Source organism: Cupressus sempervirens, chromosome 4 (assembly GCF_028749045.1).
Source record: "Cupressus sempervirens isolate cs-2001-9-10 chromosome 4, ASM2874904v1, whole genome shotgun sequence".
NCBI classification, from domain to species: Eukaryota; Viridiplantae; Streptophyta; class Pinopsida; order Cupressales; family Cupressaceae; genus Cupressus; species Cupressus sempervirens.
Window position 1 is genome coordinate 551061453 of NC_143121.1, and position 25540 is coordinate 551086992.

The 25540-nt window shown below is 37.2% G+C and overlaps 1 protein-coding gene across 11 annotated transcripts in view; it reads right to left on the minus strand.

Annotated features, from left to right (window-relative positions):
* CLC-D (chloride channel D) overlaps positions 1-25540 on the minus strand; it is a 192593-nt gene that overhangs the window by 32757 nt on the left and 134296 nt on the right. The window lies entirely within an intron of this gene.

The window sequence follows — 25540 nt, forward strand, 5'->3', positions numbered from 1 at the left end:
TAAGTGGTCTTCGGGCACATTAATGGGTTTTATGACCCTTTAACAACCCTTACAACCCCTAAGATGTATGGTAAGAGGTCATAAAGGGTCCTATGGGGTCATAAGGGGTCTTAGGACACATCAACTTATGACCCCTAAAGGCCCCTTACCATAGGACACATTAGTGTGTTCTTGTGTTGCTTAAGACCTCGTATGATCCTTTAAGACCCCTTACAAAACATCAATGTATAATGATGGGTCCTAAGAGGTCCTAGGACACATTCCTAAGGAGTCCTAAGGGGTCTTAGGACACATTAATGTGTCATAAGACCTCTTATGACCCCTCAAGAGGTCCTAAGGGATTGTAAGGGGTATTAAGGGGTCATACGATAAGGGGTTATAAGGGGTCATAAGGGATCCATAGGACCCTTTAAGACCCCTTAGTATATGGTAAGGGGTTGTATGGGTCCTAGGACACATTAATGTGTTTTGTAACTCCTTAAACCCCTTAGGATATCTTTCCTTACATCTAATGTAGGGTAAGGATTCCTAAGTGGACATAAGAGATAATAAAAGGACCTAGGACATAGGACACATTAATGCATCTTACAACCCCTTTATGACTAATTAACATACATCTCTGGGGTCTTAAGGGTTGTTAAGGGGTCCACATTAATGTGTTCTAAGACCCCTTACGACCCTTAGGATCTAATGTTTTGTAAGGGATCCTAAGGGGTCTTAAAGGGTTCTAGGACACGTTAATGTGTCCAAGGACCCCTAAGGGCCCCATACCACACACTAATGTGACCTAGGACCCCTTATTACCTCTTACGACCCCTTGACATACAATAATGTTTGGCAAGGGGTTATAAGTGGTCCTAAAGAGTTTTAATGTCTCCTAGAACCTCTTAAGAACCCTTACAACCCCTAAAGGTAAGAGGTCATCAGGGGTCTTAGGAAAAATTAATGTATCTTAGGACCCCTTAGTACCCCTTAGTTTGGCAAGGGGTTGTAAGGGGTCTTAAGTGGTCCTTGGGTCAGTAATGTACCTTAGAATCCTTTTTGACCTCTTTGGACCCCTTCTTAAGGAATCCTATGGCACATTAGTGTGTCCATAGACCCCTTTATGTGTCCTAAGAACCTTTATGAGCCCTTAGGACCTCTTACCATACATCTCAAGGTAAGTGTTCTTAAGGGTTCCTAGGATATATTAATAGGTCATGGGATATGTTAATGGATCTTAGGATCCATTAATGAGTCCTAGTACCCCTAGATACCCTTTAGGACCCCTTACCATACATCATAGGGGTCGTAAGGGTTGTTAAGAGGTTAATATGTCCTAAAAACTCTCAAGATCCTTTAGGACCATTTCGGATTTTGTACCAAATATTAGTAAATGGTAATGGCCCCTACCAAATGTTAGTGTATGGTAATGGGCCCTGCAAAATATTAGGTTATAGTACTTACCATACATTAGTGTACGGTAAGGGGTCATAAGAGATCATAAGAGGTCATAGGACATGTTAGTGTGTCTCAGGACCCCTTATGACCTTTTAGGACACATAAGACCCCTTAATGTTTACTAGGATGCTTTTTGAGCCATCAATGTGTCTTAGGATTCCTTCACACCCATTAATGTATATTCCCTAGGACCTATTAATGTATCTAGAATATTAAAATCTCATGTGTCTGACCACCTTAACTTAATCTAAAATTCATCATATTGAAAACTACTTTTTGCTTATAGTAGGTGAAGTATAAAATGTGACATGTTTCGGATTTAAAAAATGTTATACTATTTGTAAGTTGTAGATATTTTTCAATTAGTCTATCAATCAAGACTTTAGAGATAACTGAATTAGAAAACAAATAATAATTATTTATTCAACTCAAAATTTGACAACAATTATATTAATGGAAAGATGAAAAAATCCTTAAGAAACCCCAATTTGTTTCTTCAAATTCGGGTGAAAAAAAAAAAGTTAGCAACTACATCATGGAAGTCCAGAGATTAGAGGAAATATGGAAAAGACATTATGGGGGTTGACCATCCAAGTTTGGCATCCCAAAGCCAAAACTAGGGCAAATCACTAAGCAATTTGGGTCTGTAAGTGGTATTGGGTACTCATTTACATAGATATCAGATCCAAATCAGATTTACCCATTTTGAAAAAAGTTTTTAAAAAAACATTATAGTACAATGAGCATAACTTTTGTGTTTCTTATCAAATTTTGATTTTTTACTGATGCCGGAAAGGTGATTAGGAGACCTACAATATGGATAAGGTAATTTTGTTAAATTATGGACCAAAACTTAATTATAATCATTTGAAGTGAATCCTTAATTTTGAAACCATGGTTCCCAAACTCGGCGTGACTTGGGCGAGTTTGTCAAGTTGGGTCATGTTGGCTGAGTTTTGTTGACTCGTTGCTCAGCTTGACAAGTTTTGGCCAAAACTCGCCTAGCTCAATGAGATGGTGAGTTTTCCCAAAACTTGTCAAGTATGAGTTCATGACTCGGTCAAGGGCAGTGTCGTTTTGGCACTTCAAAAACTTTAAAAAATAATAGTTTTTAAACACTTTATTTGTTTGCATTTCTTTTCCTTTAACCCTAAAAAGTCTTCTAATTATTTGTTATGGGAAGAAGAAAGGAAAAGTGAGAATAAGTAAAAGAGAGGCCATAGGTATGCAACCACCAGGGAAAAAGAGCATCAAGGAGACCACAAATCACTTTGGGGAGGCCACAAGCTTGCATTGAGAGCAGCAAGATATCAATGGCAAGACTTCTCATCTCATTTGCAAGAGGTGAGTGTCCAACTTTGTAGATATTGTTGATTACTTTTGGTATGTTAATGGATTTTTTATTGTTTATTAATTTGTTTTAGTTTAAAACTTTTACCTTCTAAATCTTGAGTGTTTTCTATTAAATTGCATAAGAGTAGCACAATAGCAAAGTACAAAGTGCAAACCCTACAATTTTTTTCTGAAAATATTGTAAACATTTATTTACCAATTTTTCTCAAAAAAATGTAGGGTTTGCTGATTTTATTTTTATTACTTTATAACTTTGTTAAAATTTCTAACAGCCTTGTAGGCTCGGCTAAGGTTGTCTTGGTTGTGTTTTGTCGGCTCGGCAAGTTTTGGCCAAAACCCACCCAACTTGGCAAGTTGGTGAGTTTTCCCAAAACTCGTCAAATCTGAGTCCCGTGACTCAGACAGCAACAATGTCGTTTTAGCAGTTCAAAAAACCTAAAAAATAAAAGTTTTTAAACACTATTTATTTTGCATTTCTTTTCCTTTTAACCCTAAAAAGTCTTCCAATTGTTTGTTATGGTAGAAGAAAGAAAAATTGAGAGAGGAAGAAAAAAGAGAAGCCACAGGTATGCAACCAGCAAGGAAAAAGAGCATCAAGAAGACCACAAATCACTTTGGGGAGGCCACAAGCTTGCATTGAGAGCATCAAGATATCAATAACAAGGCCTCTCAACTCATTTGCAAGAGGTAAGTGTTAAATTTGTAAATTTTGTTGATTTCTTTTTGTATGTTAATCGATTTTTTATTGTTTGTTAAACTTTTTTAGTTAAAAACTTTTAACTTTCAAAATCATGAATGCTTTTTATTAGTTAAGAACAATAGCAAAGTAAAACATTCAAACCCTACAGTTCATTTAGAAGAAAAAATAAATTTGTAAGTATTTATTTACAATTTTTTCTCAAAAAACTTTAGAGTTTGCTAATTTATTTTTATTAGGTTATAACTTTGTAAATTTCTCTTTTGCAGCAACCTTAACATTTTAAAGCATTCATTTTTCACAGTGCCTAACAAGGATGACACTTAAAAATATACGAAAGATTTTGTTGACAAAAAAAATAATCAAACAAAAAACAAAATTGTAAAGAAATCACTTTTGGTAGCATCAACAAATTCAAATACCATATGGTTGGCATATCTAGGCATGATATTGAGATCTGCAAAAGCCAAGCTCCTAAGGAAAAACATTTTTTTTATGTCCAGTTAGAGCCACAAGAACAAGAAAAGTTAACTAAGAAGAGGCAATTGGAAGAGTTAAGTGCTATTGGCTACCATGCACTCACATCCGCATCCACAAGTTGTGTGGAGAGGGTTCTACTAGGCGCCACCTTCATCCTATTCCTAGTGCTAGTACTAGTGCTTCTGCTCTTGCTAGTGGCACTCTTACCTTTCATCCTAGAGTGCAGAAACTAAGACTGGATAGTTATTTTGTGCCATGTAGTACTCTTAGCACAAAACCCTCACTTGAGAGCATGGGTTGGAACAAGCAAATTCATGATGCTGCAAAAAAAATTCAAAATTTCGGTACTTTTGCAACATTCCATTCATTGTCGGGTAATTCTTTTTTATTTGATTGCTTTAAGTTTAAAAGTAAATTTTAAAATTTATAGTTTGAATTTTAAACTTTAAAGTTAAGTCTACTTCATCTAATCATAATCTATTTGTGACAAGTCTCCTTATTGGCAAGGCATGATAGATGTCGTAACCATTTGTAATGCAGGGTTTGAAGTCACTATTGGTGCTGAGCTAAGTGGCCCCCTCTTGTTCAAAATGCTTTAGGTTTTGAAAGTTGAGCTAGAGGACCACCAACAGTCTTGGAGCTAAAAGGGTTGCACCATCATGATAGATGGTTGGGCGAGTAGGAGGAATAAAACACTCCTAAATTTTCCTGTTTCCTACAAAGGTGATTGGTCACTCTACTTCCCTAAATGCATTGATTAATATAAATTTGATTTGTTGATTTATCCATGATAATTGATAATTATTTTTCTCTATTTAATTTTTTTTGGATCCACCATGTTCTTTTAGACTATTAATGCTTCTCACATGTGAAAAAACATCACAGACTTAGGTAAGGTTGTTGTGGAAGTCATACAAGAGGTGGGGGAAGAAAATGTGGTGCATGTGGTGGCAAATAATGCTGCAAGTTATGTTGCTGCAGCAAAACTTTAAGTTTTAACTTTTCAAGTTTTGAAAATTTGGACAGACATCTACAAATTTATTTAAAATTTTCTCAAAATATATATAATTCTAATTAGTTTAAAATTGTTGTAGGTAAACTTTTGATGGAGAGACACCCCAACAAAATTTTGTATCCATGTGCGGCCCATTGCCTTGACCTCATGTTGGAGGATATTGGTAAGCTTGAATAAGTCAAATCGTGTGTTAAAAGGACCAAGAATATCTGCAAGTTTATCTACAATCATGCATTAGTCCAAGCATGATGAGAATACATGGGACAAAAGAAGTTGGCTCGTCTGGATATCACGAGGTTTGGCTCAAAATTCCTCAGACTGAAATCCTTGATGACATCAAAGGCAGCTTTGAGATGTATGTTTGTTCGGGAGGAGTGGACTTCCTAATCCTATGTTACAACCACTACAAGGATAGATGTAGAAAATTGCATTTTTGATGAGCTAGGTTTTTGGACCCATTGTGAATAAATCGTGTAGGTAAATTTGTTACAATTTAACATTTAGTATTTACTTATTTACTAATTTAGGTTTGGTTTAAATTTATATGCATATTTTTATTTGGTTTGCAACTTCGATTTTCCGATTTTCGTTATTTTTTATTTTATTTGTAGCCTAACTGTTTTTTTTAAGATTATATACACATCACTAAGCCCCTCTAATTCTCCTATGAGTTAATGATGGCAAGAAGCCCTCTATGGGTTACATATATGAGGGCATGGATAGCCAAAGAAGCCATTAAATTCAAGTATGCAAGATGAGGATAAGTACAGCGCCATTTGGGAGAGATGGCAAAACCAATTTCACAGGCCCATCCATGCAGCAACTTATTACCTCGATCTGGCATTTTGTTTCTGTCCTGACTCCACGGTGAGGTTCTTAGTAGCCTATATACAAAAGGGCAGAAGATGTGTAGTGATGACACAACCTTAACTGCAACCATTGAGCTGGATAAATATAATACTGAAGAAGGGGCAATTTTCTCTAGCAAGATATGCACAAAGGCTTGGATAGAATTACAACCAAATTAAAATATATATTCTTAAGTTTATGGCTTATAAGTTATGCATTTTTATTTTTTATTTTTTATTTTAGCCTTAAAGTTGTACTTGTAAATGAGAGTATTTTTTTCTTTCCCTTATTTTAGATAGATGGTGTCAAATGTTTGGGCTCTCAACCCCAAATCTTCAAAAATTTGTCATCCATATTTGAATCAGCCAAGCAGCGAATCTGGATGTGAGTGCAATTGGTCCATGTTCGAGAACATCCACTCGAAAAGGCATGATAGATTGTATGTGAAGAGGTTGAATGATCGTGTCTTTGTTCATTACAACCTCCATCTTAGGACCAAACTGATTTTGGACACCGACTCATCTCCGATCACTCTAGAGAAGATCAATCCACAGTCTGAGTGGCTCACTCAAGCTACCAATCCAGACTTCACCGAGGAGGACCATAAGTGGGTTGATTAGGCAAACATAGAGGTTGAGATTGTGACTATAGCAGAGAAGGATAGAGCATGTTTTGGCACACGCACGTGTACTACTGATCTTGATCATAGCACCTCATACGCAGAGACTCTGGCTTTTCAGTCCTCCAAAACCTACCTTAGAGTCCTTTTCTAGAAGGCAGCTAAACTACTCTAAGGCTAAGGTCGAGGATGTGGATTGAGCTAGAGCTTGAGCCATAGACTTGTTTTTTGTTTATAGTGTTTACACTTTGCAATTACACATGTTTCATGGAACATTTGATGTCATGGGTTTCATGGATTTTACATACATTTGACAACATTTATAATTCTATATATCTATGTCATATGATTCGATGTTTTCTATTTCCTTAAGATACAATTTACATTTTAATTATGTGATAAATTTATCATTTATGTTCCTTGTTTATGTGTGTGATGACAAATTAGCTTCTATTTGATGATGTTATAGTCTTTAAGTTTTATTAAATAAAGGGTGCATGAAACAAGCTTTAAATCCTTTAAAATCTCTCAACTCAAGGGTTTTACATTTTTCATTTTGCCGAGTCATAGCCAGTCAGCCTTGTCGAGCTCGAGCCGAGTTCGTGTTTGAGAACTATGGTTTTATGTCATTGCTATACTGCCACTACAGTGATTTGTTGAAAATTATCATTTTAAGGGTTATATATTACTGCTACAATATTGATCATCATATTTAAGGGTTTCTATTTCAGTCTTCGAGACTTCGGAGAGCTATTGTGCATAAAAAAAGTATTTGGTTTGAATTTTTTATGACATGTTCAGTGAACCCTAGCTACCTTTGAAGAAATAAAATCTGTCAATCCTAACATTCCCAACCATAAAAGCGGTTATACAGCCATTGGCTTAAGTCTTTCTCCAACCATCAACAATCATCCTTGATATTACATCATTCATATATGGTGTTATTCCAACATCTTAGAAGGTTAAAATCAGTTAGGTAAGATGTTGTGCCAGTCATCTGAAAGTTATACCAGTCATATAAGGTGTTGTTCTAGCATTCTGGAAGGTCAATCAGTCATATAAGGAGATGTCCCTGTTAGCAAAAGGTCGTATCTAGCTCTGAGAAAATTAGCAAATTACTTGGGGAGTGCTTTATTTGTAGTCAGTGAGCACAACATCCATCATTGCTCACTTGTCAGTTGATTTGGAAAAGTGGTGATTCTGAAAATTCATTTTCTAGCTTGCATACCAGCATTGTCATAATTTTTCCCATCTTGCAAACAAATAAAATCAAATATTGTTGTTGCTATCATGTTGATTTCTAACCAGATCTGAGAGTGATTTATATCTATTTAAGGTTTTTCATTTTTGTGAAGATTCCAACTTGGTAGTTGTAATCAGCATTTATATAACAAGTTTTAGTTGCTATTCCAGCAGTGTGTGCTCGACCAAAAAAAAAGATAACAGTATATACACAGGGTACATTACAACTTTGGGTGCTCTTTATCCACCATCTGTAACTTGTGATTAACTATGATATCCACTTTAGCAAGATCATGATTTTGGCCCCTAAGAAGCTTCGTACAATGTTTCCTGTGAGAAATTCTTATTTAACAGTGATTCCCATTTTCAACACTGATTATAATTTACATATCTAACTCTTATTTATAATAGACTTTCAAGATAGGCAAGAGCCTACAACGCAATGGTAACTTGTGAGCCTCTCATATGGGAGGTCTTGGGTTTGAGTTCACTTAACACATGAAAAAAATAACTGATTACAACAAAAAACAATAATTAATCTAGGCTTCAGCCATTTACCAATCAAAAAGAAAAATAGACTTTCAAGATGAGAAAAAAAGAAATATAAGTTAGATTTAAAAGTACTGTTAAATTTGTTTTCTATACAGGGAAAACGGCTGTAGACTCTTAAGGAATCATAATTCAATTGGGAATACAAAGTTACATCTAAGCTCTCCATCAAATGTGCATTGCTGTCATGCTATCAAACACCTATTTAACTTGTTAATACTGAACTTTCTTTTAAAGTAATAATGTTTGCAAGCAGTTTTCAAACTATCCAGCTGCAAAAAATGTCCTTAAATGCCTACACCGAGCACAATACTCAACAAGATTACCCTATTGTATACTAGGAAGTGGTGTCCCAAATGCTTATTTGGGGGCTACATTGTTGGAGCGTTACAAAGTCCGAATGGTATTATGTTGTCCACGTACACTCCGTCTTCCACAACAAAAGTTGTTTTCAGTTTATCCTCTTTGGCGATAGATATCTGATTGTCCCCAAAATATCCATCCATGAACGAATAAATCTCATGTCCTGCCACTTCCTCCATAATGCTATCTGTTAAATGCATTGGAAATGAATCCTTGATGGTGACCACATTCAAACATCTCAAGTCCAGACATTCTAATTTGGTTAGCGTCCTTCAATGAAATGACGATTGGAAACACCCACTCGCTCGCCTGCACCTAAAAGATGATGTCTGCATCAAGCATCCTTTCAATCTCTTCATTCACCTATGTTGCATAGCTTTTATTCATCCTGTACAGACACTTTTGCACAGGTATGACCCTTTTCACTAGTAGGATCTAATGGATGCAAAGTTTAGGTAGGACCCCCTCTAAATCCTTGTAGGTCCAAGCAAATAAATCTTTATACTCCATAAAAAATTTGAACGCAATTGCCTTCAGTACAGAGTTCCAATCATCACCCACAAAAATATTCTTCAGATTTTGGTCTCCCAAGTTCATTGCCTTCACCGAAGGTTCCTTCTACTTTCTTGGTTTTTCTTTGTCAAACTAGTACGCAAGTGCTTCCATTATTCAGATCTCTCCTTTATATTCGACGTATCTCAAAGGGAGGTTAGGGTTTTCCTTCCCTTAGTCACCTACAACATGTTGCAATGGAACAATTCATAATCTTTCATTTGCCAATGGAAGAGTCCATTTAGTGAATTCAAGTCATCATTGGAACATCCCTCTATTTCCAAAACTTCCTCTTAATTTGGTTCCATTCGTTCCCTTCTTCCATTTCTTCTTCTCCTTCCAACTCCAAAGATTTCAAGTCCTTGTTCACCATTTCTGTGCATAGGTTGACTGCAAACTTTCGACCCCCTCTCTCTATTGAGAGAGTATTCCTCTTCCAATCGTGATTTACCTTTGCCTACACCAACCAACCTCTGCCAAGGATAGCATCATACCCTTTTCTTTTCAGTTGTACCACCACGAAATCCAAGACAAAGGGTTGTGTCCTAATCATAACTCGTTGTGCCATTAGTCTCAATGGGTTTGATGCCATGTTGATCGGCACTTACAAGCTAAAACGTTGGTGGCCAAAATGTAGGGCGCCTCAATTTCCTCCATGTTTCTTTTAGTAATACATTAACACCAGAATCGTCATCCACAATGGTATCTATCAAAATGGTTCCTAAAATATTCATTTCTACCACCACTAGATGTCTTTCAGTGTTTACCACGGGTAACATGGGATCCTCTGCAATCTCGAGGATTTTCCTTCCTAGGAGGGTTTTCACCTTCACCTTAGGTTCCCTTTGTCTCTAACTCACCCAACACCTTCGAGGATGGTGTCATATTTAGAAGTTGTCGACGATTGTGGCATGGTAACAAGGTGTTTTAACTTGATGGGGATTTCGGTTTGCATCACCTACCGTACAATGTTTTGTTCAGCCTACCCCTTAGCGAGGTGTTGGTGGTGTGGTTTGTCTCCCTTTGTTCGACCATCATTTCTTTCTTGATATCTACCTTTGCTTCTCGCATTCTCCTTTTCTCAGTTTCGGGGTTTGGGTAGGTAACCTTCTTTGCCTGTGCTCAAGTGAATGCGAGGGCCTCCTCTATGTTCCCTTAAATGTTCAAAAGGTTTACTCCAAGCTTCAAACACTTTGCATCATCGCAGTCTTTGAGACCCCACCATCTACATAAACACTGTGGCACTTCCGCCCTCAAGTAGTCTCTTAAAAAGTGTCCCCACTGGTTACATGTTCAGCATTGTATCATTGGGCTTCCACTTGCATCATACTAGATACAGCTAAGTCCCCCTTTATTGTTTTTATTATTATTGTTTCAATCTCATCTACCATGCTGATTATTTCTATACCCATCGGATGAGTTCATATTTGTGTTTGTGTTTGTCGTGCCCACACCTGAAGTGGATGCTTCCTGTGCCATTAAGATTTGTTGAGGCCCTCTAGTTTTCATGTTGTATGGGAATTCCTTGGTGGAATCTTTGGCAATTTGACAAATGTCACAAAATTGCTTCTTAGGACAGGACCACTTCATGTGACCCTCTTCCTTGCAATCTGTGCACCACAAGTCCCCTTTGTCACTTTTGGTGGTGTTACTTTTCATGTTTTTTAATTCTTTCATCATCTAGAGCATATCATTTTGAATGGATTGAATCTTCTTGTTTGACTCTTTACTGCTACTCTCTCTTGAAGAGTCATCATCATTGTCATCAAATGATTTGTTCTTTTTTCATCGTTTTGTTCTCACTCTCAAGATCCATTGCTCGGTTATAAGCATCGACATACAATGTTGGAGGTACTATCTTCATTTTCCTCAGAAGGGCAGGCTTTAACTCTTCAATAAACCAATGCTTCTTCAATTCGTTAGCTAGTGGACTTTCAATCTTCCCGGCAATTCATGACTCTCCATCTGTGCCCTCGAATGGTTTCATCTTTGGCTTGTTTTGTATTATAGATTTCTACCACAATTTCATTGTCATCCCTTAGCAATTAGAATTCTTTCTTCAAGTTCGCCCATGTAGCCACCTTTGTTTTGTCGACATTGGAGAACCAGTCAATGACTAATCCCCTCAATGTCATTGGGAATTGTCTTACCCAATCATCCTAATCTCTCACCCTACTGGTTGTTCAAATCGTGTCACACATTTTGCAGTGCCGCATGGGATCTTTCCCATCCCCTATGAATTTAGGCGGTTTTTGCTTCTGCCCCACCATGGTGCCTGGTGTAGGTACTTGTGTTGGTACGGTTGGTTGTGTCAATACCGTAGGTTGTGTCGATACCATAGGTTGTGTTGGTACCCTTGAGCTTGGTGTCCCATCACTAGAAGTATTTTGTACACCTTCACTTGGTGTCTTTGAACCATTAAGAGTATCTAAGCCTGGTAAACTGCTTTGATCCCTATGCCCCTTAGTCACTTTGATACTTGTAGTGGCACTAATATCCTCAGTGTCTCTACCCTCAGCTTCTCTCCCCCTCCTTTGAAACTCACTTGCCTCCGTACGTGGAGTTAAGGTTAGGTTTCCAAGCAAACTCCTCGTTTCTTTAATGAATTCCTCACTATTCCGTTCGTCAGCATAGCCAAACTCCTCTCTATGTCCACTCCATCTGGCTTCACCTTCGGCCTTTTGCAATCATCCTTTGGAATCTTTGCCTTCTCTCAACTTGTTGTTGCAGTAGTACAGCACTTCTATTGGTCTCCCACTCTTCTATTTCTTTTTTTGTATTTCTATTCTTACTCAATTGGTTTGGCATAAATGTTTTACTAATTCCTCTACACAAGTAATAACACAATAAATTTGAAAGAACACCTTTATTTATATAATATTTGTCCACAATTCATGTCTCCGTAGGACATGATCATAACATTGTGTTCTTTCTTTATTTCCCCTTTAGGTTTACCTCATGTCTCCCCTACAGTAGGCTTCATCTTCCTCTTCCTGACAATGATGTTCCTCTTGCTCTCAATAGAAGTTTCCAAGGATTTGTTGATGTTGGTTATCTCTATTAATTTCTTCCCTACAATTTTGAAGTGCCCAAAATGTTTGTGCAAGTAACCATGGTAGATAGTCCATCAAATGGTCAACAGCAGAGCTAATTCAGACTGCACTCCAAAAAACACCTTTAGGAATTCCTTCCTGTGCGGCTTCTCTATGCATGTGTGTTTCTACAGACACCTGAAGTAGTGAAATGAAGTCTCTCGCTAACTCTCATTCACCCTCAAACAACTCAGGGTTCTCATCTTCCTCATTATTCTGACCGTTATCTACTGGGTGTCCCATCACAATCCCTTCGTCATTCAATCACTGCTAGTTACTGGAATCTTTTAAAGGCAAAAGTGCCAAATATTTACTAGTCATAGAAAATTGAGTTCAATACATGCTACAGAATTAGAAATGCAATACAAAAATAAATACAAATGCAATGTTTCAAGAAACCACAACTGCATATTCCATTTAATGCTCCTCTCAAGTACATCACATGACAATACAAGACAATATGAGATAAAATCCGATGCCTTTCTCATAAATGACAAAGCATACATATACTATCTGAAGGTTTGTGACTCAACCGTCACATCATTACTCCTTTTCAGTAACTAACAACTTTTCTACACATACTCAACTATTCCCGAAAGATAATACAACTTTACGAACAACAATGTTATGACAGTTTGATATATCTTTCCTGTATTCATGTTTGGGCAAGTTTCAAAGTGATTTCGGAGTGCTATAAGTGAAGTTGTAGCTTGGATGTGTGTTAGATGTGTTAGTGAGATTTCCAAGCATCTTCCTTGCTTCCTAGACCTACTACAACATGTTTTCATTGCATTTTCAGACCAGCATCAGCCTTTGTTTTCATCCAATTAATGTATCACATTGTCATTTCATAGTTGGGTTGTTGGATACATGTTATTTGTCACCATTATGGGGTGTTATGGAAGCTCTTATTTACATCATTACTTGTTATCAGCATGTTAATCTTCTTATTTTGATGATAACTATGTCATTGAAATAATTATTCATGCTCAGAAGGTATTAGTGTTGAAAGCTATTATTTCATGAATTCTATTGTAACATTGTATGGCAAGATCACCAGTGAGTTGCTTTTATATTTACTATAGTTTCCAAACTCTTTAGGACTCTCCGAGCCCTAGTAAGTACCAAGCCAAGTGACCCTAGCCAAGTCCTAGGGACTAGGACCCTCCAAGAGCTCACTCTAGGCAATACAAGAATCTGGTTTTTTTGTTGAGTCTTGCCAAGTTTTTCCATTACTTGTCCTACACCAAACAATGATCCTTTATTGAGTTCTCAATTCAATATAATAGTCTCTTGCTTGTGATTGAAGACTCTAATCAATCAATCAATAAGCCTTATTCACCTTGGACCCAAATAGATCACTTCAGAATAAACCAAAGCATGAGAATCTCACAAATACAACAAACTAATCGAAAGACTTGCAAAAAATGTATACAAAAGCATGAGAATCTCACAAATACAACAAACTAATTGAAAGACTTACAAAAAATGTATATATTGATCTACACAGATCTAGTATACAAAAACAAATGTTCAATACAACCAATAGTCTCATAGACCCATAGGAGGCGCTTGTTGTGAGGTTTTCACACCATCACCCCAAAAATTTTGGGGACCCCCTTTTTTCGAGCAAGCCTTGGCAATTTTCATGAGTGTTGGGAATTTTTCGGTTGCCTTAGCAAAATTTGGAGTTGTCCAGAGGTTATTGAATTGGTGATTTTACACCTTGGATGTCTTGGTCTCTAGGAGAGATTTGGTTTGTTTTCACATGGTGCAAAACTTGATTTTCCCGAACATGTAATTTTGTCCTTAGGCCAAGCAGAATTCAACAACATTTTTTCGATGGTTAAAATAATATCTGCCATGACAAATTTGCAAATTTTGGACTTAGATGGATTTTTGGAAATCTGATATAATTGTATAAGCTTAAACATTTTCAAATGAATTTTAGATTTCGCCATTTTGGAAAATCTTGAAATTTTTCGATGAAAAGAATTTCTGATAGTGAAATTGAATTTAGAGTTTGAATTCCGGTTGCCAAATAAGGATTTATTTTAATTGCAAATTGAAATTGTATAGCAAAAAATTTAAATTGGATTGACGTGCAAAATTTGATTAAGTTGATATTAAATTGCCTAGAGAAGGATTTCGAAATTTAAAAGGAAGTGAAACTGAAATTAAAATCATATTTTTGGGCTGTGTTTGTAATTTGGAAATTTAATTTGGCCCCCTTTGTGTGTTAAATTCAATGTATTTACAGCCTAAGAGATGTGAAATTCAAAGTAAATTACTGAGTCCACAATGGGGAAGGTTTAAAGCTATATTAGAGGCCTCTATGAGTTCTTTTTGAAATTTCAATTTTAGGGCTTATGGTAAATTCGGATTTGGCTAATTTAAACCCCTTATTTAATTTTGTTTCCCTCCAATGCAGGCAGGCCCTATGCAAGGAGGCAAAAGTTTAGTATAAGAAGCCCCTTCATTTCTCATTCCAACTTCTTCCATTCTGTGGAGCAGCGAATTTGTTTGGAGGGGAAGCATGGTTGATCGTGAGGTCTGATTTTCTGATTTTTTGCAGCAATTTTCTGCCCCAGCTGAGCAAATTTTGGAGGCAGCAATTCTGATTTTTAGGGGCAATTTTTTGCCCTAGTCAGCTGAAAATTGCAGTATGGCAAAGTTTTAAAGTGCAGACCCGAATTTGCAGCAGAGGTGCAATTTTGAGGGTAGAAATTTGGAGCAGACTTTTCCGCCCTAAGGCAGTGATTTTCCTTCTAAGTTGGGCGATTTTGACAAGGAGGTCGAAATTTAGTGAAAAGAACAGATTTTCGCCAACAATCCATTTGCTAGGGCATCACATTTTGAAGAAGGATTGAAATTTCTGAGATCAAATCTGAACTTGAACAGGCCCAATTGTTTGGTAGAAGGCAGATTTAAGGTAAGATTCTCATTCAGTTTTAGAGGTGAAGATTGGTTTTAAAGGTGGATTTTATTCCTTATTCTTGCTTGGTTCGTTTCCCTTATCTTATTGCACTATTCATCCACCACTTCATCATTTCCATTGGTAGGCTCAAGTTGGGAGATATAAATGTAGATTTCATGATAGGACACTTGGAGAAGCAAAAATAAGCTAGGCAACCCTCGGATTGAAGTTGGGAGATATAAATGTGGTTCATCCTAAGGTAACAAAGAGGCAGAAATAAGTGGTAGTCCCACCTCTAGGATTGAAGTTTGAAGATTGATAAGTATAGAGATAGGATTTGGAGAGGAACAAATAAGCTAGATTCCATTGATAGAAAGAAGTTTGGAAATTGATAAGTGTAGTCCATATCATTTAGAACGAAAGGGAAGAAATAAGTGTTTAGGATGGTGGATGTTAGTGCAAGCAAAAACCCAAAGGGAATGAATACCAAAAAAGACAAGACATGATGCCTAAGACCACCTTCTTCTCGAAAGTGAAGCGAATAAGTGACACCAATATCGGCACAACGAACATGATATAGTTGAAGGATAGATTGAAGGAAGGACAATCCCCCATAGCGAAGAAGATCTATAGAAGTGAAATTGTACACACGCCAGCTTTCCCTCCTTATCGAGAGTTGCTAATGGAGTGTGCATCCCGGTTTGATATTGTGACCAAGTCCATCATTTCTAATGAGGGGAAGAGAGTGTTGGCTAACATCAGCGGACAAGTGGTCGAGTAAGTATTTAATATTCCCCAGCATAAAGGCATGGCAATGGTAATGATGGATCAATCAACCAAGTTCTTTTAGGATAATCAGAATGCCTACTTCATTCATCTAAAGCAAAATTAGTTACACTAAGGCAAGAAGGAAGTTACCAACTCATCAAAGCTCACCCGGTCGAATTTCAAGTCGGAGTATGGCGACCTTATTGTGCTTCTTAGCCAAATCATGGGTGTGGCTCAAGGTATACAATTCGAGAACTGGATGTACCATTTTATTGATGAAATTGAAAATGGAAAGAGAAAATTTGATTGGGCTAGAATTATAAGTAAAAATTTAGAGTTGCAACTAAGGACAATACAAATTCAAAAGCAATTCTACATGGGGTTCTACCTTTACTATCTGATTGCGAGACTATATGAACATCCTGGATTTAAGGCCTTAGCAGTGATTGGCAATGGGTCAAGGCAATGTTTGATGCATGAGTGTTATCCACAGCTTCATTTGCACAACACCAAAGATTATAAGATGTTTCATGACGCCTTTGCCATGAAGACGGTATGGATATTACAAGGGACACCTGCTAGGAGGTTCTCATCAGAAGCGGAGGCAAAAGTTAAGAAGTATGGGAGTTGGTTCATCCAATTTCCCAATTCACATGTATTAGAGTAGCAGGAAGTACAATTTGTCCCAAGAGACTTCCAAGGTACCCACCCAACAGAATAGTTTTGATGGAGTTGGCCAAGCAACTTGAGCATTATGACAAGATGATGAAACTTAAAGGTGAGACAAGGATTACCTTCTCATTTGCAATAGGCAATGATACTTGCCCCAATCCTGTCGCCTTTGTAGCTATGGAGGAGTTAAACTGGTATCATCTAAGATGGTATAGAGCAAGACAAGGATTTGATCCTAATGGTCTTATCAAGGCATCTCACAAAAGCACATTCAAAATATCCCTACTATAGAAGATTTTTAGGCCAATGCACATGATGACTTTCATGTGAGGAAGCTAGCTTTCTCAAGATTGTCAATGGGCATAATGAGGACAATCAAATGGAGAGGCCTTGATATTCCCGATCAGCTGGAAGATGATGAAAATGTGCTAAGGGAAGATTACGATGCAGTGGATGGAACAAAATTGGGTCTAGTGGATTGGGATGATCATCAGGATCCTTCCTTAGAGGCAGTTACAAGGACAATTGATCTACGCACTGAGTCATGATACAATGAGAAGTTAAGGCGATTACAAAGTCGGAAGGTACACCAAACTTATGAGAAGATGAAACTGGAGAAAGAAGGTCCAACGGAGTCAATCGGACAAAAAGATGGGGGCAATAGCTCGCAACAAAGAATAGTTAAGAGCAAGAAGAGAAATTTGGAGGTTGAGAAAAATAAAGAACATTAGGAGCCTCCAACAAAGAGACAGAGTGCAGCGCCACCAAGGGAGAGCATAATTGAGGCTAGGAGCCAAGGGGTTAATACAAGTGGACAAGGGGTCATGGTAAAGGTGAGCTTTGATTCGGAATCAAATGGTTACAATGACAGTATCGAGTACTCTCCTCTCTCAGAGAACCAACATGGAGATGGTATGATAGTAACTTGTGAAGATGAGGTTAGGCCAATTGATATTGAGGAAGTAAGTCAAGCACCTAAGGCCGTTGGTGATGCTTTGCTAGTTGAACTGAATCCAAATTTGGGGAGATGCACTGCACCACTATGGTTAAGGCAAATGCTTATGTCAAGAGGCAGGGTGGTGATTGTCCGAATAGTTGAAGGTATTCAGGGATCAGTGGAAAAGGAAGATAGTGAGAAACAGAGACAAATTGCAAAAATGGTGGCAAAGGTAATCAGGAGCGATGAAGAGGGTCACTGAAAAGTTCAGATTGCTATACTAAAGATTAGCAAGGGAATGGATGAGATTGTAGCCTAGGAATATGAGATAGTAGAGCATAACTTGGGAAGAATCACGGATGACATGGAATGTGAGGAGATCCGAGAAGGCATGGTTTCAATTAGCGAAAAGGTTGAGGAAGGCAAACGAGAGGATTGTAAAGTTGGAGGTCGAAAACAAGTATTGGAGAGATTGCCAACCTATCCAACAGTTGCATCAGGCAGGCCTTCCGCAAGACAGCAGGAGCAACATAGAAGAGATATCGGCTCAACTACATGAAATCAAAGATTGGATTAGATATAATTCAAGATGGGCAAAATTTCTTGCCTTCCTTTATTAAATATTTTGACATTCAGGTCATTGGTGGCTATTGAAGACAAATTCAATACATTTGAAGGGGAGTGAAAGAACTTCCTTCCAGTCAAGCACTTAGCCATTCCTAGGCTAGGGCATTTATTGGGCTACCAGAGAGATATTTGGAAAGAACCAAGTTGGTAGACGAAGGAGGAATGAGTACGGTGGAGTCTTGGTATGTTGCCTTGACCATCAGATTGAGGATACTTGAAGAGATACGGAATACAACTGCATAGCACAACCCCAACATTGACACCTCCATTTCAACCATGTTGAGCGATGTTGGGGCTGCACTTGATATTGAAGATATCAAAGAGAACGTCAATGAGACAGATTTTGGATTGAGGTTGGATGAGTTGGGGAAGGTTGCCATCAGGAAGAAGCATTTGGACACCCTTGCCTCCCTCATTGCCTTTATCGGATATGCGAAAGAATATGAGAAGGATCATGCGAAGACACTGCAAGCAATGAGCAACATGATGAATTCAACTGAGCTCAAGATGAAGCACACACCTTGCCTTCCCATGAAGGAAGTCAACAACAAGCTAGCCAGGGTCATTGCCTTGGCTAAGAAGATGAAAGAAAAGGGTAGAATTATATTAGAGGATCATTTGATATAAGGCCAAGTGGCACATTCTCCTTTCTTCTTGGGTAGGATAGGTGTTTGATTCTAATTGGCTACCATTTTGGTGCCTTCTCATTGGTTGCCACTTTTCCTTTTTTTCATTGGTCCATTGATGAGGCGGCATCTTCTCATTGGCTAATGGGCTAGCAACCCTAGTTAGGGTTTCTAGGATTTGATCTGGATCGTTGATTTTGCCTCTTAATCTTGGCCACTCATTGTAATTTTGAGCCTCTATATAAGGCCATCTTGTTCTCATTTGTAAAGGAGAGTTATGTTGGAGAATTGTTGCCAAAATATTATCAAAATTGTTCTTTATTCATTGTTGTGGCTTGCATGGTGGATATACATGATCATTTTGGTGTATTTGCATGTTTCTTCTCATCTCTCAAATTAAAGTGGGGTTTCATTTTATGTTGTTAGAGTAGAAGTAGATAACTAGTTGTATGATGATGTTACTGAATGTTTGATAGGGATCTATTTACTAGGCCACTAGCATCCTAGTGGCTTGTTAGGAAGCCTTGTGTGCTAATCTAGTCCGATCGCTCCCAAGTTCTACTTGCATTTCATCTTTCTGCTCGTACTTCATGTTGGGTTGGAGGATAGGTGTTAGTGTGAAAATCCTAAGAGTATCCCTTAGAATCATTGCACCAATGCAGGTAGCACTACTGGCAAGCTTTCATTTGATTGGATCCCCATCCATTTGCTAATTTCTTCATTCATGGGAGTAGTAGTAGAGCAGTAAGCAATTAGTGGTAGGAGTAGCTGAAAGTGAAAGTGATCAAGGAGAAAAGAACAAGTCAAGCAAAGCAAAGTACCACCAAGTTATCTTTGAATGAATAACGTAAGCTCGCCTACGTGATTAACCAGCAAATCACATTAATATAACTGAGTTAGTATCCACAGGTGTAAGAAACCTTGGAGTTTTTCTCATGTTCTTCATGAATATTTACTTTTCAAGAGAGGGTTGGGTGTTTGATATTTCATATCAAGTATTCAACTGCTATATATTATGTAGTGGTAGAAAATTGACATCAACAGTGATTAAGCCATTTTGCGAACCCCACAAGGGACCCTAGCACACTACCAACAATCCCCCTCCCAGTGTCACTCACCATGGCCTGCGGGGTTCAAATCTATGACCAAGCTCTGATACCAATTGTTAGAAATCCCAAGCTTGTCATTGCACCAAAAGAATGACCAGTCAATGTTTGATACAAACAATAGTCTTATAGAACCACAGGATGCGATTAAGCCATGTCGTGAACCCCACAAGGGACGCTAGCCCACTACCAACACAAAAAAGAAAAACTAGAGAATGATACATATAGACGTATATGTCAATATTGACGCATCAAACAGAAAATGCCATCTAAAGCCCCTTTTACTTGCAATGGGCACTTGACAAGCAGACTTCCTCATAATTGAAAGGTTTCCACCACGGAACACAAAGAGAGAGCTGTTACAATCATAATGGATATCATTCAAAGCATTTATAGTAATCAATATCAATAACCATTGACAACGATATCATAAGGAAGGAATATACAGCCCGATAACAAGCAACTCCTAATAGTTCACAACAAAGATACCAAAAATGCAAAGAACAACACAGGTATGAACAATATCTCTAGAAGCTACCGGAATGTTAACATATTTACCCCACTAAATAAGTGGTCTATTGTAATCACTCACAATTGGATCAGTGGAAGAAACTTGTTTTTAAATTTCAATATTTTATACTTTTCCCACTAAATAAGTGTATGTGCTACTTTTCTAAACATTGGATAGGTCAAAGATGCATATTATAATTTCTAGTAATGTATATATAGTATATACCCTACAATAAGTCATTTTGGCCGGGTTGCCACCAGGAGCTTTTCTTTCATATGTTGCATTCGGTTATTGTATATCACAAAACAACGTCTGTTATCACCTTACCATTCCAGAATCTAGGAGATCAGCTAGTGGCAAGGAGTCTACCTTGCGTCTTACTTCCAGTTGGGAGCTATATTTTTCAAATAAAATAAAAAATAGGGTGGTTACAAAATAAGTATAAAATTAAACGTTAAGGCTAAAAGCCACTAAATCATGGTATGTAAACAACACTGTGTGAAGATCATTCCACATAAATCTTGACCAACTGTATTATCTAGATAATAGTTAAGTTATTACTGTGCCAACTCCTTGGAGAGGAAGTACTTCTCTTTTGGCCAACTATGACTATGGAATCAATGCTTTGGTGAAGTTTAAAGAAATAACAAAACAAATCAGTTTTGACCATCTTTACCATCCCAAATAAATGATAAGATTGTCCAACTTTATGAGGAAAAAAGATAAGCAGGTATTAAGAGCCAGGGTAGCGTTTCATTATTATTAACAACAGCAGTTATAAAGGCAGCACTCAAAATTACAGTCAACGAGTGTGATAATATGGATTTAGTTATTGAAGTCCAATCAAAGGAGTGGTAAATTATAATCACCTAAAACACAGAAAGTAGGTGGTGGCAATAAATCACAAAGAGGAGCGCTCATTACTAATTTAGCAAGCGGTCTTCATTACCAGAGATCTTAATTAAGGAATGAATAAAGTGCTAAACTGAAGTAGTGTGATTAAAAGAAGGAGAAGCCATTCTTTAGAGAAGATGCATCCCCTCACAAAGGGACAGCAACCACAAAGGGGCACACATCTTCAAGAATGATAAGGTATAAACAAGAGAAGCTACAGGAGGAGGGAAGCATCAAGAAACATGGATAAGTATCTACAGCAGTACATAAATGAATACATCCTAAAGCATCTGCAGCTGTAAAAGAAAGGGCGTAGAAGGAAATAGAAAACATTTACATGGCACGTCAACCTTCCTAAAGAAGAAATTGTATCATCAAATAGAGGCTGATACAGCATATAAATCGAGACATCTTAAAGGCACAAGCAACCATTTCCCAAACACATCGAACAAGAACAATCATTCCAAGAGACATTCTACGGACCAAGTAACAATCAGAATGTAAGTGATTTAAGTTTAACATTAAGGATGGTCAATCAAGATTGAAGCATCCAATACAAAGCAAATAATCAAAGATCAAATCAGAGAGATCTAATAGCAAAAACATAAAAAGTGTTGATCTCAATTTAGGCACAATACAGCAGTTTGATATTGTATCAGATCTGCACTTTTCTGCACTCTCATCCTCACAATGAATTGATATATATATATATATAATGCTTAAGGGTATACTCATATAATAGAATATAAGTATGCCTGACTGTCTGAAATCCATATTTCAGAAGGGACCTGATGAGTAGAGGAGGGTTATAAGAGGGTTATCTAAGTAGGCCACCTAGAGTTAACCATGTAACTAGCTACTAGGGACAAGAGGGCTCTTACATAGAAAAACCAAGAAGCCCTTTTACGATCTTCACCCTGTTAAAGTTTGTAGCTGCGATAGAGATCTTTATCTCTCGAAATCTGGACATTATTACCGTTATTGTCATCTTCTGCTGGAAAGGACACTTAAGTTTAATTTGTAATTTAAATGACATGTGTCATTCACATGCATTGAGGCATGAATATTTGAAGAGTCATAATTAATTAATTTGGAGTTGAGAGAATCTCAGGAGACCTTCAGTTATAATGTGAAGAGTCTCTCCTATTGTTATATATTTGTGTCAAGCAAAGGATATTGTACGCTTGAACTTTTATTATCAATAAAGATATATTTTGTTGTGTGGCTGGGTTTTTCCCTTCATTCTCGAAGGGTTTTCTCAGGATATTTCTGATGTTCTTTGTTTCAGTTTTTCTCTTTCTTATTGCTGGTTATTATCTTTGATTCCTAGGCTATAGATTCAACATGGTATCAAAGCCTAATTGAAAATAGAAATGTTTTGCGCATATATTGCTTAGAACATTTGTTGGCATCATGATATATCAGATATCTGCCACGATCATTGTCTTGGCTTTGGATCTTTTTATGGTTTTTATATCATAAGAGTCTAAACGTTGGCTCTAGACTTTAAATTTTTATTGTTTATTGTCTGGTTATATTTCTCTTCCTATCATCATGCTTGCATCTCTCACTCTATATGAGTAATCTTGGAGGTTTTCAATTTTGGCAGTGCCAATTGTTTTTTGACCATTCGTATCCATATTTTATTATCTTTATTATGGCTTGTTCATTATGAAAGAAATGGTTGTCTTTGCATTTCTAGCTTCTTGAAGCTGTTTTTGAGTTTTTCTTTCGGTTTTTGGAAGTTCCTTTTATTTTTCTCTAACCTGAGAAGCGGCTTACATGATTTTTTTTAAGAATTTGGAAATGATCTTCTTGCGATTTCTATGGATGAAGTCATGTGAAAGGCAGCAGAGTGGTGAGAAAGCACGGATTTGGTGCACAAGCATGATTGCTTGTGTCTAGGTATGGCAGAACACAAGTGGTCGAAGCAGGAAACACTCCATTGTGAATCGAAATTCCCTACTTTCTCGAGGCCTCTGCATTATGGATGCTCTCCTTTCTTACCTCTCCATCATTCTTGGTTCACAAGTTTGTTTATATTATGGCTTACGTTACGAAAGTGAAGGATTTGATTTATTGTGGGTTTTTCATGTATTGCATGTCCCGTATTTTAATATTAAGTCGCAGGTGTTTCTGTCTTTACAACCATTTGTTATATGGAGTTACCTCTTGCAATACTAGTTGTCTTCGAGTATCGGAAGATTAAGTTAAGCGTCAACTACACTGAACGACTCGAGTCAAATTACCAGGGCAGTCGGGCTCTCACTTCGAATTTTGATTACACTGTAGTCTTGCCTCTTTTGACGGTACTATGAAATGAATGAATTCAAGAATCAAGTTCTCATCCGTTAAGGAAAGATTAGAAATGAAACATCATCGAGATATAATTAAAGTGGAAAATGTCACCGCTCTTTAGTATGAGGTGTCACTGTCTTACAAAAGTTGGGTTGAATATCTCAGAGAATAGCTCTAGTCATCGACTATTATGCAGAGTGTCAAGTTTTTTAAATTTTTAAATTTTTTTTAGTGATTGCAAACATTTGTACAGATCACCAAGGACTATTTCGCAATATGTTTATCTATACCAAGAGAGTCTATTCAAATGATTTAGGAGTGGCAGTTACAATCATATTGAACCTTTCACCCTTCAAAATAGTGGAAGTGTAGAGGGAAATCTTGAGATAAGCTTTCTTTAATTGGATGTTATCATATCATGGAAACTAAAGCATATTTTAGAATTAATGTATATTGGTGCCTATGATTGATTTATCTTAATCTATTGGTTGCAGGAAGCAATGAGATTGTGCACTTGAGATTATGCAGTCTGAACGAGAATGTTTCTTTAGAAGGAGATGTTGAGCTTCAGAGGGAGGCTTCATCATAATTAAGAGGGAGTGCTTATGCTTGTGATGCTTGTGGTATTTATAAAATTTGAGACTTAAATGGAATCAAGTCTTAGTTTGTTACTGCCTATTTTATTCTTGTATGAATAAATGAGATTGTAAGATTAGCTCTAATAACTCTTTCACTATGCGATAGTGAACATCATGTTGAGAGAATCTATGATGTCATCACATAGAGAGATTTCGTGATGGGAGTTGGATGTCATGTTGAGAGATTCCATGACAGTTCACGTTGAGAGAGTCTGTGAACAAAGGCTTAGCTGTGAGTCTTGCAAATCTTTTCATGTTGAGTAATTCCATGAATGAGTAATTGTTACAGGTTTTCATGTTGGGTGATTCCATGAATATGATTCATTGTTACAAGTGTTCATGTTGAGTAACTCCATTAATTAAGTTTTGAATTCGTATGATCAGAATTTATCAACGTTTTTTTTTTGGTTGCAGCTTTATGTGACTGTTCAGCGAAAGATCTCTCTCTTGCTAAGAGGGAGTGTTAAAGTTTGTAGCTGCGATAGAGATCTTTATCTCTCGAAATCTGAACGTTATTACCATTATTGTCATCTTCTGCTGAAAAGGACACTTAAGTTTAATTTGTAATTTAAATGACATGTGTCATTCACATGCATTGAGGCATGAATATTTGAAGAGTCTTAATTAATTAATTTGGAGTTGAGAGAATCTCAAGAGACCTTCGGTTATAATGTGAAGAGTCTCTCCTATTGTTATATATTCGTGTCAAGCAAAGGATATTGTACGCTTTAACTTTTATTATCAATAAAGATATATTTTGTTGTGTGGCTGGGTTTTTCCCTTCATTATCGAAGGGTTTTCCCAGGATATTTCTAGTGTTCTTTGTTTCAGTTTTTCTCTTTCTTATTGCTGGTTATTATCTTTGATTCCTGGGCTATAGATTTAACACACCCAACTCTATAATGATGGTACATTCCTTGAGGGGGATGAGATATATTGATTTGGAAATGCTGAAATATTTATTGCACAGAACCGACAACTATCGATCACCTATTAGATGAGAAAAGAAAAGATTAGCATGACAACAAATTACCTCAAGGAGTTGAGAAAATGTCCCAAGAAGAATATGTTTCCTAAAGCAAGGAATTTTTGTGCTTCTAAGGTGCAACAGAGAGGTGGAGTCCCTATCTGTTGCTAACAGATATACACAGAGAAAGCAACATTTTGAAAGGCTTTATCTCACTAAATAAGGCAAGAATCTAGTATAAGGGGAAAACCCCTCTACATAATGAAAAATGCAAGACAGGTCTATGACGAGCAAGCATCTCCATTATAACCTTGTGTACCATGAAAAT